We start from the raw sequence: 16,190 nt of genomic DNA on the forward strand, positions 1-16,190 counted from the left end.
TAAGCTGGGGAGAGAACTGAGTGTGATCTAGTGTTGTGGCCTCCTCTGCTGTCCCGGGGAAGAGGATGTCCCACCTCTGCACTCCCTCGTTCACAAAGTTCTCGAGGTCCATGCCACAAAGTCAGGTAACATATTTCTCTGCCTTGCCCAAATTAAATATCAGGAACCGTGCAGGGCAGTTCCAATCCAACAGGGCTTATCTGGGTACACCGGGACACTTTAAAGGCAGCAGCAGGGATGCTGAAAAATTCTGGAAAATTCCAGCAGCGCCAGGTTGTTCAAAGAACTGCATGTGGTAAGATGGGACTAGAATCAGACAAGAGGAACACCACTGAGGCAGGGTAGGTAGCTAATGAGTTGAGTTTGGTAAAATATGGGAAGAAACCCCAGCCAGCCTCACTGAGAAAATCCCTCCACAAACTCAATATAACTCACAAATAGCCAAAACAAAAAGGTCTGATTCAGGCCATTTTCTCTACACTTTTGGACAATGTCCTGTTGGATATAAAACACAGCCAGCTTGATACTTTTATCGTTATCATGACTTGGCCACGCGATATCGGTCATCTAGGGAGAACCACTCAAGATTCTCCAATCTATCCACAAAGCATTTAAGGATCCATTCTCATAAATCTTTCCAGTCCTCTCAAAATCCTTCACATCTTACTGACAGTGTTCAGCACAGAATTGGACACAATACCCCAAGTGAGACTGAGCTTTTAGAACTTGATTATAACATCGCTATTTTTGTACTCCACGCCTTTCTCTTTCTGCTAACCACTTTGTCAAACGGCTACCTTCCATGATTTATCTACCTGTACTTCATGTGAACTTTATGCTGCCCTTTGTATGGTTGTGTAGTTTGTGCTGTCCATGTAGCACCTTGGTCCTGGAAGAACACTGTGTTGTTTTTTCACTGTATCAGTTGTATACGGTAGAAATGACAAAGAAAAGCTACTCTACACTGAATCCATAAGGAGGTCAAACCCATTTCATTATTTCTGACAGGGTGGCAACTTTCATCTTCCATTTAGGTCTTTGCTTTAGCTACGGGTTTATTTCTTTTTGTTACTATCCCCGTTTAAGAGGCTGTTCCATAGTTTGCTCATCAAGTGATTGGCTGAAAGGAGTGCAGTGAATAAAGAGGTTCTGAAGAACCTGTTCGGAAGGAGACACACACCGGACTTGAAACATTAACTATTTCTCTCTCCATGGATGCTGCCAGATCTGCTGAGTTTCTCCAGCATTCTCTATGTTTGTAACACACACACGCACGCACGCACGCACGCACACACACACACGGACAAATACAAACATCAGCTTTCATTCACAGCCAGCAAAGAGAAGTTGCAATCGAGCTGATCCGAGGCAGGAGCTCACACCCTCAATGTAAAGCCGAATTCACTAACATGAGCAAATAATATTTTACCGTCCACAATCCTATGCCACACCCAGCTCTCAGCTATTGGAAGCGGCTGTCAGTCTTGTTTGACTTGTAGCACCTGACACAGCTGAGCTCTGTCAGAAGCAAGGTCATTCCCAATATCATTGAACACCTCCTTCTCTTCAAAAGGCTCCTCACCATTCCCTCAACCTCCTGAGCAACCAGGATAAGACCATAAGATACAGAAGCAGAATTAGGCCATTTGGCCCATCACGTCTACTCCACCATTTGATTCATAGCTGATATGTTTCTCAACCTCATTTTCCTGCCATCTCTCCATAATCCTTGATTCTAGTAATCAGGAACTCATCTATATCTCTCTTAATTATACTCAATGTCTTGGCCTCCACAGCCTCCTGAGGCAATGAGTTCCACAGATTCGCCATCCTTTGACTGAAGAAATCCCTCCTCATTTCAGTTCTAATTCTCCCTCATCTCTTCCCTTCCATCTGAGGCTGTGCCCTCAGGTCTTAGTCTCTCCAACTAATAGAAATACCTTTATTTAAGTCTTTAGACATTCTGCACAGTTCAGTCAGATTCCTTCCCTCCCATCCCATTAAACTCCACGGAGTATAGACCCAGAGTTCACAACTGTTTTTTGTATGACAAGCCCTTCATCCTTGGATCATTCTTGTAAATCTCCTTTGGACCCTTTCTAACTCCAGCACTTCCTTCCTTAGATATGGACCCAAACTGCTCACAACATTGCAAATAGTGTCTGACCAGGGTCTTATACAGCCTCAACATTACATGCCTGTACTTATATTCAAGCTTACTTGAAATGAATGCAAACGTTTCATTTGCCTTCCTAACTGCCAATGGAACCTGAATTTTAACCTTAGGAGAATGTGAACTAGGACTCCCAAGTTCCTTTGTGCTTCAGACTATCGAAGCCTTTCCCCTCTATTCTTGCTACCAAAGTGCATAACCTCACATGTTCCCACATTGTATTTCATTTGCCAATTCTTTGACCACTCTCCTAGCTTGTCCAAGTCCTTCTGCAGCCTCCTCACTTCCTCAACACTACCTGCTCCTCCGCCTGTCTTTGTGTCATCTGCAAACATAGCACCAATACTTTCAGTTCCTTTGCCGAGATCATTAACATATAATGTGAATGGCTGTGGCCCCAAAACTGACTGATGCGGAACTCCACTAGTTGATGGTTGCCACCCTATCACAGTGCAAAGATGTGCAGGTTAGGTCAATTGGCCATGCTAAATTGCGCTGTAGTGTCCAGGAATGCGCAGGCTCGATGAACTAGCCATTGAAAATATAGGGTTACATGGATGGGGGAGAAGGGAGAGGAGGGGTGCGTTGGGTCTGGATGGGATGCTCTCCGAAGGGTTGGTGCAGACTCAATAGGCCTAATTGGCCTGCTTCCACACTGTAAGAATTCCATGATTCTGTGACTTTTGTTCCACAGATGCTACCAGACCTGCAGCAGTTCCCCAACGTCCTCTGTATATGTTCCCAAACACTACAGTGCTGGCTGCAGCATTGACCTTATCATGGGGGAAAGAAATGACTCAGTGTGGTGAATCAGGGTTGAATGAATGTGTGAGGGTGCAACTGAGAGATCCCCCACAGGTCACCGTGGAAGGACCCCTGAGCATAGAAGTCCAAAGCAGCTATCACCTTCACAGCCAGCAGGGGAGGGTGGCTTCCCACTCTTACAGCTCTCAGGTCCAGCTCTAACAGCTGGAAAAGTTCTGTCACTGTGTCCCAGGATACATATATATTACCTGTATTGATGCCGCACCTTGATCATCCCTAGGCAATCCATTCAGGGTCAGAAATCCCAGGGCCATACATCCCGAGGGGTTCTGTGGCTGCAATCTCTCACTGAGTTGGGTGTTCCTTGCTCCTCTGTGGGGACCTGCTGCTGATCCTTGGCTTGACATTGGTGCTGATCCTCCAGCATCCGCCTTCACTTTCCTACGAAGATAACCACAGTGAACAACATGCCAACAGTGAACAACAGGACCCTGGAAAGGAGTTACGTCAGGAACATAAGGAGGGAAAGAGGTGCTTAGATCTGAAAAGGAGGGAGTAGAGGAATACCCTGCAGATGAGGGCTGCACATGCTCCTCCACACAGTGAGACACACTGTACCCCAATAATGAAGACCATGTCTCCATCCTTCAGTCAGTTTCACCCTCAGCTTGGTGAAGGCGTTATTCTGGCTGAATTTTTTTTATTCGTTCATTCAAGGGATGTGGGCTTCTCTGGCCAGGCAGCTTTTATTGCTATCCCTAGTTGCCCAGAGGACAATTAAGAGTCAACCATATTGCTGTGGGTCTGGAGTCACATGTAGGCCAGACCAGGTAAAGATGACAGATTTCCTTCCCTAAAGGACATTAGTGAACGAGTTGGGGTTTTCCAACAATCAACAATGGATTCATGGTTATCTTTAGCTCCTTGATTCAAGATATTTATTGAATTAAAATTCTACCATCTGCTATGGGGAGATTTGAACTTGGGTCCCCAGAACATTACCTGGGTCTCCGGATTAACAGTACAATCAGTTCTGATATAACCAGTGTTTCTTCAACGCAAATTGGCTTTAACATAATTAATGAATTTAGACTGTTATTTGCACAATGTGAACTTTCCTCATCTGTGTTAGCTATAACACAATTCCAGCTCTATTAGTTTAAGTGGGCGGCACGGTGGCACAGTGGTTAGCACTGCTGCCTCACAGCGCCTGTAGACCCGGGTTCAATTCCCGACTCAGGCGACTGACTGTGTGGAGTTTGCACGTTCTCCCCGTGTCTGCGTGGGTTTCCTCCGGGTGCTCCGGTTTCCTCCCACAGTCACAAAGATGTGCAGGTCAGGTGAATTGGCCAAGCTAAATTGCCTGTAGTGTTAGGTAAGGGGTAAATGTAGGGGTATGGGTGGGTTGCGCTTCGGCGGGTCGGTGTGGACTTGTTGGGCCGAAGGGCCTGTTTCCACACTGTAAGTCTAATCTAATCTAAAGTGGCATGGCTATTACGCGATATTCATATCATGTGAGATCTCATGAGAACGGAACCATCATCTTATATCAGAATTGACTGTGCAGTGATAATACCACTAAGCCATTCCTTCCCTGATTTTCTCCCCCATTCCTTGAAAGACCAATATTTCACATCAAGTGAGCAGTGCCTGCTGCATTCTGAAATCTTTCCTATCCCAGACCCACAGAAAATATTCAATCCTGCACTGCATTTAAGTACAGACCATCGTTAAAATGACATGTCAGATGGTGAAGTGATGTGTGGTTCCCACTGCAACTTTCAAAGTTCCATGAATAATGACCAGCATTGGCCTTCTTTTACATTATTGCTGCTAACCATTGAGGTGCCAGTGTTGAATTGGCAAGCACCAATGACATGGTATAAATCTCCTTTTGACTAACTACTGTTCCCTATGTACCCTCACCATACAAACATAGCAAATGGGCAATGAAACAATTGCAAGTGGGCTTTGCAAATAGCTGCTCTGCGTATTCTTTCACTATCTTACCATCCAGCAAACGTGCATGTTTCAGCCCATCAACATGACACCGACTTTGCCCACCCTGCATATTGTCCCAACCATTTTTTAGTTGCATTCCACATTTAGAGAACATCAAGTGTTGGCAGGGAATGCAGTTCCTGGTAGGTACCATCAGCACTGGGCTTCACCTACTCACCAAATAATTCCCCACAGATTCCATGCTCCCGATTAGTTCACTCTACCTCAGCAATGATTTCCATTCATCCTGCCCTGGCGGAGACCCAATACATTGAACTTCTCCTCTAACTATCCTACCTGCCTCCTGAACCCTGGCATTACATCTTAAATATGCCCACCCTGCTCTTGAATGCTAACCCTATGGAGGCTAGAGTGATGATTACTGCCAACTTCCTTTTGCTTACTATCACCTGTGATTCTGCTCTGTATACCTGTCATATATTTTAATGGAGATAGCTATTGTTAGGCACTTGCGTGACATAAATGCAGCTTGCCACTTGTCAGCTCAATCCTGGTGCTTAAGAATTCACTTGTACAAAATTCATTAGGTGTGGTGATTTCTTTTAAGACATAGCATTGGAGCATAACTTCCAAAAGAGTAAGGGGTTTCTGTTTATGTTGGGAGAGATTACAAGTGATCTAACAATGCAGTGTATTAGGCTTTCCGACAGGTGATTCCAAAATTGATTTTTAAGCTAGGCAAAACACTTATAGCTTGAAAAAACAAAGCTTTTTACTTTTGTTTTGGAGCAGTTTGCAGAAGTCTAAAACTAGATGTGTAAAACATTTCCTTCTGAGAAAGGGAGGTAGTTTATGGACTGTTAAGAAAGAGATTAAGCATTGATTTAAAATTCCACCATCTGCCATGGGGAGATTCGAACTTGGGTTCAAACTTAAGCATTCAGAGTGTAGTTTGAAGCTCCAGACCAGCCGTGTTTGGTTAAAACTCCAAAAAGGCTATTTGAAACTGAGGAAATTTAAACTCTAATATTTGAAGGCTCTGGGAAAAGGCTATTGGTTTTCACGACTGGGAATTGAAGCCATAGCTGAGTCAAACGCTATGTGGGATAAGGAAGGGAATTCTGTCTGGTGTTTGATCACTGTAATGGGTTGCTGTTGAGATAATGGGATTGTATGCTTCATGTGTGTTCCAGAATCTTTAAAAATGTGGTTCATGAAAATAATTGGTTTATTTGCTTTTATCTTCATTTCTTTCAAATTTCTGTTTATTGTTAAAACCAAATCTGCAACATGGCACGCCTGTGTCTTGATGAGAGAGCACCTCAATAATATCAAAAACAAAAATCTATCAAGCCATTTTTCAACTTGGGATCTAATTTGTTTAGTAGTTAGCACTGCTGCTCCACAGCGCCAGAGACCCGGGTTCAATTCCCACCTCAGGCAACTGTCTGTGTGGAGTTTGCACATTCTCCCCATGTCTGTGTGGGTTTCCTCCGGGCGCACCGGTTTCCTCCCACAGTCCAAAGATGTGCAGGTTAGGTGAATTGGCCATGCTAAATTGCCCTTAGTGTTAGGTGAAGGGGTAAATGTAGAGGAATGGGTCTGGGTGGGTTGCTCTTCGGAGGATCGGTGTGGGCTTGTTGGGCCGAAGGGCCTGTTTCCACACTGTAAGTAATTTAATTTAATCTTAAAAAAACTGGAATAATAACACAGATCTTCCCTGCTGTGGCTTTCCAGCACCATACTCTCGACTCTGATCTCAAGCATTTGTAATCCCCACTTTCCCCTTTTTATACCAAGCACAGGTATAAAAATAGAAACTTGTACATGGGTTTTGAATGCATTCACTCGAGATTGTTTTGTACTGTAAATCATGTTGGGCTGATGGGTGATCTTATAGAGGCTTATAAAATCATAAGGGATAAGGATAGGGTAAATAAACAAGGTCTTTTCCCTGGGGTGGGGGCCTCCAGAACTAGAGTGTGTGTAGGTTTAGAGCAAGTGGGGAAAACATTTGAAAGGGACTTAGGGGGCAACTTTTTCATGCAAAGGATGGTCCGCATATGGAATGAGCTGGCAGAGGAAGTAGTGGAGGCTGGTACAATTTCAACATTTAAAAGACATTTGGATGGGTATATGAATAGGAAGGGTTTGGAGGGATATGTCCCAAGTGCTGGCAAATGGAACTAGATTAGGTTAGGATATCTGGTCGGCATGGACGAGTTAAATCAAAGAGTCTGTACACCTCTGACTCTATGTCCCAGAGCTGCACAGAAATGTTTTTTGGGAATATGGACATGGTGATTTGTAACTTATTTATTAGCAAAGGAACTTACAGCAATGGCCATTCTAGTTGACCATGTCGGACATTTGTCTGCCAAGCTGACATGGCTCTTCACTATAATTCATTACACCTGAAGGGCTTTAAAGCATTTCTGAAATGTGATAAGAAGATGCTATAGAATATAAGGCTTTCCTAAGACATTTGGTGCACCATGAAGATTGTTAGCGGTAAGTTTATAAATAAAGAATCTTGGTAGCTGGCCAGACTGAGCATGGTTAAAATAAGAGAAGCAGGTTGGGGAATAGGAGTGATGTAAAACACTCCTCCATGTTCTTCTACAACACTTTCCCTGCCTGCTCTTGCACAATTTTCTCTAACGTCCCTTCCTATTCTTGGCCACCTCATATTTATTAATGGCATTGGGATGGGAAGGATCTGGTTGGGATGCTGTTCAGTGGGTTGGTAGAGACTTGGTGGGCTGAATGGCCTGTTTCTGCACTGTAGGGATTCTATGATGTGACCCCCAGTGACACTACACAAGATTCAGCCTGCACATGAAAACACCTGACTCTACGTCAGTGCAAGTCTACATCTTCCACTGACATCAAATTACTGGAGTGCTTATCTGGTAACCAGTTCAGGATGAGCATTAAAAACCTTCAAGTCAATACTGGGGAAGACTGAAAGCGACTGTTTTTTTTATAGCACATACTGTCAGCCAGCGACTGGCTCTGTCTGTCTCTGCAGACTGCTGAACAAAATTATTCATAACTGTGATAATGTACTTTACCCAAAAATGAGCTACCGACCATACATCCATATCATCACTGAGACTGGTCATATTGTCCTACATCACCCTGGGCTGAAAATGTGTTGCTGGTTAAAGCACAGCAGGTCAGGCAGCATCCAAGGAACAGGAAATTCGACGTTTCGGGCCAGACCCCCGGCCTCAGCTAAAACCCTCATCCAGAATTATGTAACATCTCAACCTGATTGTATATCTTCTGGCCAAGCTCGCACATTTCACTTTCTATAAACAGAACTACAGAAGTCTTACAATGCAGAATGAGGCCATTTGGCCTACTATGCCTGTGCTGGCTTTTGAAATGAGCCCAATTATCCAGAGCCAGTTTCCTGCTTTATCCACATACTCTTTCATATTATTTTCACCCAAACAAATAAACCTCATCCCAATCTCTTACTGCATGTACACTGACATGCTGAAACTCTCTGTTACCTTTGCACAGACCTACATTGGCTCCTGGTTAAAGAATACCTCAACTTTAAAATTTGTATCCTTGCTATTAATTACTTCAGAAGTCTTTTCTATTCATCATTCTCTCGCCCTCTTTGGACCCACAGTCCTCCGAGATCTCTGCTCCTTGGTGTTGAATCTTTAATGTTTGTGCCTTCAGTCCCCAAAACCTCAACCTTTGAAGCTCCCTCCCTAAAGCTCAACACCTCTCTACATGTCCTTTCTTAAAGCCTACGCTTTGACCAAGCTCTGCCCTAATATTTCCTTGTGTTCTCAGTGTCAAATGTCATTCAGTCTTCTAATTACTTGCCTTTTTTAATAATGAACTCGTGAAACACCTTAGATCTGTTGTAGGCTGCAGTGGGACATTGACAGGATGCAGAGATGGGCTGAGAGGTGGCAGATGGAGTTCAACCTGGATAAATGTGAGGTGATGCATTTTGGAAGGTCGAAATTGAAAGCTGAGTACAGGATTAAGGATAGGATTCTTGGCAGTGTGGAGGAACAGAGGGATCTTGGGGTGCAAGTACATAGATCCCTTAAAATGGCCACCCAAGTGGACAGGGTTGTTAAGAAAGCATATGGTGTTTTGGCTTTATTAACAGGGGATTGAGTTTAAGAGTCATGAGATCTTGTTGCAGCTGTATAAAACTTTGGTTAGACCGCACTTGGAATACTGCGTCCAGTTCTGGTCGCCCTATTATAGGAAAGATGTGGATGCTTTGGAGAGGGTTCAGAGGAGGTTTACCAAGATGCTGCCTGGACTAGAGGGCTTATGAAGAGAGGTTGACTGAGCTTGGATTTTTTTCATTGGAGAAAGGGAGGAGTAGAGGGGGACCTAATTGAGGTATACAAGATAATGAGAGGCATAGGTAGAGTTGATAACCAGAGACTATTTCCCAGGGCAGAAATGACTAACACGAGGGGTCATAGTTTTAAGCCGGTTGGAAGAAAGTATAGAGGGGATGTCAGAGGTGGGTTCTTTACACAGAGAGTTGTGAGAGCATGGAATGCGTTGCCAGCAGCAGTTGTGGAAGCAAGGTCATTGGGGACATTTAAGAGACTACTGGACATGCATATGGTCACAGAAATTTGAGGGTGCATACATGAGGATCAGTGGTCGGCACAACATCGTGGGCTGAAGGGCCTGTTCTGTGCTGTACTGTTCTATGTTGTATCTGTTGGCTATTGGTGCTTTTTAAATGCAAGCAGTTGTTGCTACAGTGAGAATCACTCAATGTTAAAAGGGTTAATTATCCAGCAGTGCCTTCTTGAATTGAAATTTCAGATTCATAGCTGTGAGGATGTTCTGTTACTGAAAAGGGGTGTCATTTAGTTTACTGAAATGTAGTCAAACTTGTTTTGCTGGATTTTCCATTCAGCCATTTCTAAAAAGGTATTTCAGTACACAACCCTACATCATTTCAATGGACAGTATTGCTTATATGATAGCTTTTGTTCAAGGATATGAGGCTCAAGGTTATACCAGATAAAGCCAACATTCCAAAGAACTCTTTAATAAAGAGCTGAAGGATCAGGGGCCACCAAGGAATTAAGATGAGATAAATATTTGAAAGTTTCTTTTCTAATTCTTTTCACCCATCTCTCCCTCCATTCACTGAACAATTCACCTTCTGCCTCTGATTCAGGTTTGAGACACTCACATAAATCTCAATCTCCAGAAGACGGAAAAAGAATCAGTAATAGTGAAAGGAATGAGTGCCTCAGGCTTAAATTGAGGCCTACCACCGTATAAAGTCATTCAGTAATTGTTGTATAACCATCCAACATCATTCACATTTACTGTGTGTCTTTGTTAAGCTATAGGCTCATAAACTGATCTGATAAGGTGCAGCTGTCATTTGACACGAACGTGCAAAAAGAAGGAAGCAACCTTGGAAGGACTTCCTGTGACTAAAATTCCTGTTCTTATGACATAAAAACAACAATCAACACATCATAAAAGTAGTACTACTGTCCTGTTTTATGCACAAATAAAGGAGCATATGTCAGCTTTACAGAAGATCTGTGAAATATTATTGGCAAATTATGATGGCCATCTGAGATATCAGACAAGTCACTATTGTGTCCTCAACAGCCATCTGCTTCATCATCTGCACATCTTCTCATTTCAATTACTCTTACCTGGTGAGGTGGACATTGGCTTTGTGTAGTTTAAAGAGGGTTCAGTGTGGTAGCAGTCACTGACCAAGTCCAATGTAGATAATGATGTGGTAAAATTTTGCCAATTGTGTACTTTATATTGTGTGCAAATTGAATGGAAATCATTATTGAATAAAACTCTGGAACAGGAATCATTAAACAACTAAGTTACTTTGCCAGATACTTTTTTAACAGTCATCTTAGGAAGGTTTAGAATATTAATGGTGTCATTATGTTAGTATGGTAGGATTTGATGTTTAGTACATTAATGGTACTATCAATCCAGTTGTTGTTCATAGAGTCATACAGTGCAGAAAAGGCTCTTCGGCCCATTGAGTCTACATTGACATAACTACCACTAAAATCATGCTAATTCTAGTTCCTTGCACTTGTCCCACATCCTTCAAAGTTATGTATTTCAAGTTAGGAAACAGTGAGGACTGCAGATGCAGAAGAGTCAGAGTCGAAAATTGTGGCGCTGGAAAAGTACAGCAGGTCAGGCAGCATTCAAGGAGTAGGGCAGTAGGTCTTCATCAGGAATGGGGAGGGGCAAGGGGGTTGAGAGATAAATAGGAGGGTGGGAGTGGGGCTGGTGGAAAGGTAGGTGGGATGGCGATAGTTGGATGAAGGTTGGAGTTGATTGTGACAGGTTGGTGGGGAGGGTGGAGCAGATAGTTTTCGGCTTCCACTACTTTCCCAGGCATTGCATTCCAGATTTGCCCCTGAGTGAAGAGGTGTTTTCTCAAATCCCCTCTGAACTTCCTGTCCCTTACTTGAAAACTATATCCTCTTGTAATTGACCCCTCAACCAAGGGGAACAGCTGCTCTCTATTCACCCTGGGCATACTCTTCATAATCTTATACACCTCTATCATGTCCCGTCTCAGTCTTCTCTGCTCTAAAGAAACAATTCAAGCCTATCTAGTCTCTCCTTGCAGTACAATTTCTCCAAAACAGGCAACATCCTGTTGCCTCCCCACACTGTACCGCCCCCAGTGTAATCACATCCTTCCTGTAGTGAGGTGACGAGAACTGTACTGGCCCACGATGTGTGCAACTCCTTGCTCTTATACTTTATCCCATGATTAATGAAAGCAAGTGTTCCACATGCCTGCTTAACTATCCTGGACATGTTCTCTGCCTAGTTCAGGGATCTGTTAATACTTAACCCAAGATCTCTCTGTTCCCCTAAGCCACCCAGCCTCCTGCCATTCATTAAATACTCCTTCATCTCATTTCTTCTTCCAAAGTGTATCAATTTTCACTCATCAGGGTAGTCATTATTTCATCCAATTTCTTCAAGTTTTATTTTCAGCGAAAAATGATCAAAGATGTCATTTGAATTTATTAATTATTGTCCTGTATTCTACTCAATGATAGCATCAGTCTTCCCTCAGCTCTGTCGCCACTCAGTTTTAGCAAGGTGACTGAAATGCCAAAGCTCCAGACCAGTCAGCGCAGAAACTGGAAATAGTCCGAAAGTAAAACATGCCTAAGAGTTTGGAGAGAGCTCATTGGCCATTGTTCTTGGGGCCTTAGCCTGAGCCAAATCCTTTAGGAGGAGTTAGTGGTACAGTGGTAAACCCATTGGATTAGTTCCCTAGAATTCCAGGCTCATGTCCAGATGAAATGAGGTCACAATTCAAACAGGGTAGGTAATCAAATTTGAATTCAATGTCTTAAATCATTTTGAACAAGAAGCTAATTTAATGACAACCATGCAGCAAATATCAATTGCCATGTGTGGACAAAAAAAAATCAATTAAATTCAGTTCACCTACTGTATACCAGGTCTCAAAGATTAAGAACTTGTGCTACTAGAACATAAAGTGCTAAGAGCATTTGATAGTTTCTGGGTTAACCAAATTTTTAATAGTTATCCCTTAATGCTTGACTAGTGGTCTTGATTAGCTTGACGATGTGCATGGCTGGTGGGATTGAAGATTGATGAGCAAATGAAATTCAAAGGAATAAGGCTCGGGGTGTCACAATGGAGGATTGAAATTCTGGAGATCTTACGGAGACTCAAAAGGTACCTCAGCCTGCTAAACCTGAAGAGGAAGGATGCTATAGTTCAAAGAGAGGGGAAGACAGAGAGAGTCATATGCAAGCAAGTGGGGGAGTGCACCTTCAAGACGTTGTTGTGGTTCTGTTCGCCGAGCTGGGAATTTGTGTTGCAGATGTTTCGTCTCCTGTCTAGGTGACATCCTCAGTGCTTGGGAGCCGCCTGTGAAGCACTTCTGTGATCTTTCCTCCGGCATTTATAGTGGTTTGTTTCTGCCGCTTCCGGTTGTCGAGAAGTAGATACATTCAGGGTTGTCCTTCATGCCACTCCAAGGTGGCATCCCCACGAGACTTTGTCACATGCCCAGACAGAAACAGAGCAGAGTGAAGCTGTGCCAGCTCCTCTGGTGCACATTGGTTAACATCCTTACAGCATTCATTTTGACTCTGTATTTGGCTTGCTGCTGACCAAATCCATGTAAAATAATTCCTGACAATTACCACAAAGTGTGTTTGTTGATATCTGGAAATGTACTTGGTGGCATTAGACGTTACAGGTTAATTAATGACCTAGTGTACCTTTCTCCATATAACACCACATGTGTATATATATATATATATATATATATATATATCTCACTTTGAAAATTGGTGCTTTGGAATTATCTTGTATCTAGACTGTGAAGTCTCCTGTAACTTTCAAAATTGAAAGTTCAGCATGCATTAATCAGCTGGTAAACAAGGTCACATCACAGGCAAAAACAGATATATAATATCGATATTATTTATATAGATAGCCACCTCTTGCACAGTCTGAGCTGTCTTGCATCATGTCTGTAGTTTTCTACTTGTCTTCTAATAACCTTAGGTTGGGAAACCCATTGACACCAATAGTTGTTTGCTGTATGCAATAAAAGTGGAAAAAAATTGGAGCTGGTCAGGAACTCAAAAGCAAGTAGGAAATATTTATCCGAATTGGCATTAAGATTGTAAAATGAAACTTTTCCCAGCAATTTAAATTCACTTCATTTGGAAATGTGCCCAGGAAGTTAATTTTGATCAATACATTTTTTTTTAAAGTGGGATAAATGCAACGTAAAGTCAAGACAAGATATACCAGGCATGATAATGACATGCCCACATCTCCTGTTTGTGGTAACAAAACACCTGACTGATTCAGGGAGAGTTATAAATCTCACAGGTTATAGTTCAACAGGTTTCTTTGGAAGTACAAGCTTTTGGAGCACTGCTCCTTCATTAGGTAGCTGGCTACCTGATGAAGGAACAGCGTTCTGAAAGCTAGTGCTTCCAAATAAACCTGTTGGACTATAAATGGTGTTGTGAGATTTGTAAATTTGTCTACCCCAGTCCAACACAGGCTCCTACTCATCATGATTCAGGCAGGGCATTCACTCCACCCTCTGCCCCAACTCACTGGACACAGAACCAGCACCAACAAGTCAGGAACATGACACAATTAAACTCTACCACTCCTGTGGTCTTCACCAGCTGATTAATTATGATTTGGAGTGGCCGGTGTTGGACTGGGGTATACAAAGTTAAAAATCACACAACACCAGGTTATAGTCCAACAGGTTTAATTTGGAAGCACTAGTTTTCGGAGCGCTGCTCCTTCATCAGGTGGTTGTGGTATACTTGATGAAGGAGCAACATTCCGAGAGCTAGTGCTTCCAATTAAACCTGTTGGACTATAACCTGGTGTTGTGTGGTTTTTAAACTGGTAATCATGTGGTGTATAGGCAGAAATGCCAGTTGCCTTTAGGCCATTGAAGATTCTGTAAAATACAGAAGTATGGTGTAATTATCCTGATGTTATGAGTTAAAATCGCAGCATGGTCAGTTGCAAACTTGAATTTGACATTGCTAGCAATTTATGGGTCGGCACCAGAAAGCAATCAATAAAGTGGGCCCATTGGTGTGAAAACAAACCTGACACATTTCAAGGAAAGGAATTTGTCAACCCTACTCTGCCTTGTCTACATGTGACTTCATTCCCACACTCTAGGTTTACATTAATGCCTTCAGGGAAACTTGGGTTGGGCAGGAAATACAGTGTTCTGAATGTTGCCTACAGGAGAAAGTGAGGACTGCAGATGCTGGAGATCAGAGCTGAAAATGTGTTGCTGGAAAAGCGCAGCAGGTCAGGCAGCATCCAAGGAGCAGGAGAATCGACGTTTCGGGCATGAGCCCTTCTTCAGCAAACCTGAAGAAGGGCTTATGCCCGAAACGTCGATTCTCCTGCTCCTTGAATGTTGTCTGCACTCAAGGAATGAATTTTAAAAGAAGTTAAGGACAATTGAACAGAAAATCCCTCTAATGATATGTAAATCTAAAAAGGTTCTAAACTAGTGTATGCTCAGAAAATCCAAATGTGTTACGTTAAAGTTTAGCTTCAATTTTCAAAACAAAGAAATCTTTACAGAACCAAATCAGAAGCATGCCATTGGAGAAAGGGAGGACTGCAGATGCTGGAGATCAGAGTCGAGGTGTGTGGTGCTGGAAAAGCACAGCAGGTCAGGCAGCATCCAAGGAGCAGGAGAATTGATGTTTCAAGCATAAGCCCTTCATCTGGAATGAGGGGGTGGCACAAGGGGACTGTGAGAGAAATGGGAGGAGGAATGGGCCTGGGGGAAGGTAGCTGGGATAACAATAGATTAGATTCCCTAACAGTCCACACTGACCCTCCGAAGAGTAACCCACCCAGACCCATTTCCCCTCTGACTAATGCATCTAACACTATGGGCAATTTAGCATGGCCAATTCACCTGACGTGCACAGAGAGTCAGAGATGTACAGCATGGAAACAGACCCTTCAGTCCAACCCGTCCATGCCGACCGTGGGAGGAAACCGGAGCACCCGGAGGAAACCCACGCAGACATGGGGAGAATGTGCAAACTCCACACTGAGGCTGGAATCAAACATGGGATGCTGGTACTGTGAGGCAGCAGTGCTAACCGCTGAGCCACTGAATTTGGGGGTGAAGATGATAGGTCAGAGAGGAGGGTGGAGCAGATAGGTAGAAGGAAGATGGACAGGTAGGACTGGTCAAGAGGGCGGTGCCGAGTTGGAAGGTTGGATGTGGGATAAGGTGTAAGGCTGGGAATTGTGGAACCTGGTGAAATCCACATTGATCCCATGCAGTTGGAGAGGCCCAAGGCAGAAAATGAGGCGTTCTTCTTCCAGGCATTGAGTGGTTATCATTTGGCAGTAGAGAAGTCATCACCTTCCTCCCCACCAACCCTTCAGAATCTTCACCTTCCATCCTACCAACCTCCAGACAAAACCCCCTGGTCTTCATCTTCCACCCCACCAACCTCTGCATACGTCACATTATCCTCCACCATTTCTGCCATCTACAAACAGACCCCACCACCAGGGATATATCTCCCTCCCCACCCCTACCTACCTTCTGTGTTCCAGAGAGACCATTTGCTCCATGACTCCCTTGTTAGGTCCACGCACCCCCCCCCCCCAACCAATAACCCACCCGCCACTCCCACCACCTTCATCCCTGCCACTGCAAGAATTGCAAATCCTGTGCCCACACCTCCCTTCTTACCTC

The sequence above is a fragment of the Hemiscyllium ocellatum genome, chromosome 8 (assembly GCF_020745735.1).
Source record: "Hemiscyllium ocellatum isolate sHemOce1 chromosome 8, sHemOce1.pat.X.cur, whole genome shotgun sequence".
NCBI lineage: Eukaryota > Metazoa > Chordata > Chondrichthyes > Orectolobiformes > Hemiscylliidae > Hemiscyllium > Hemiscyllium ocellatum.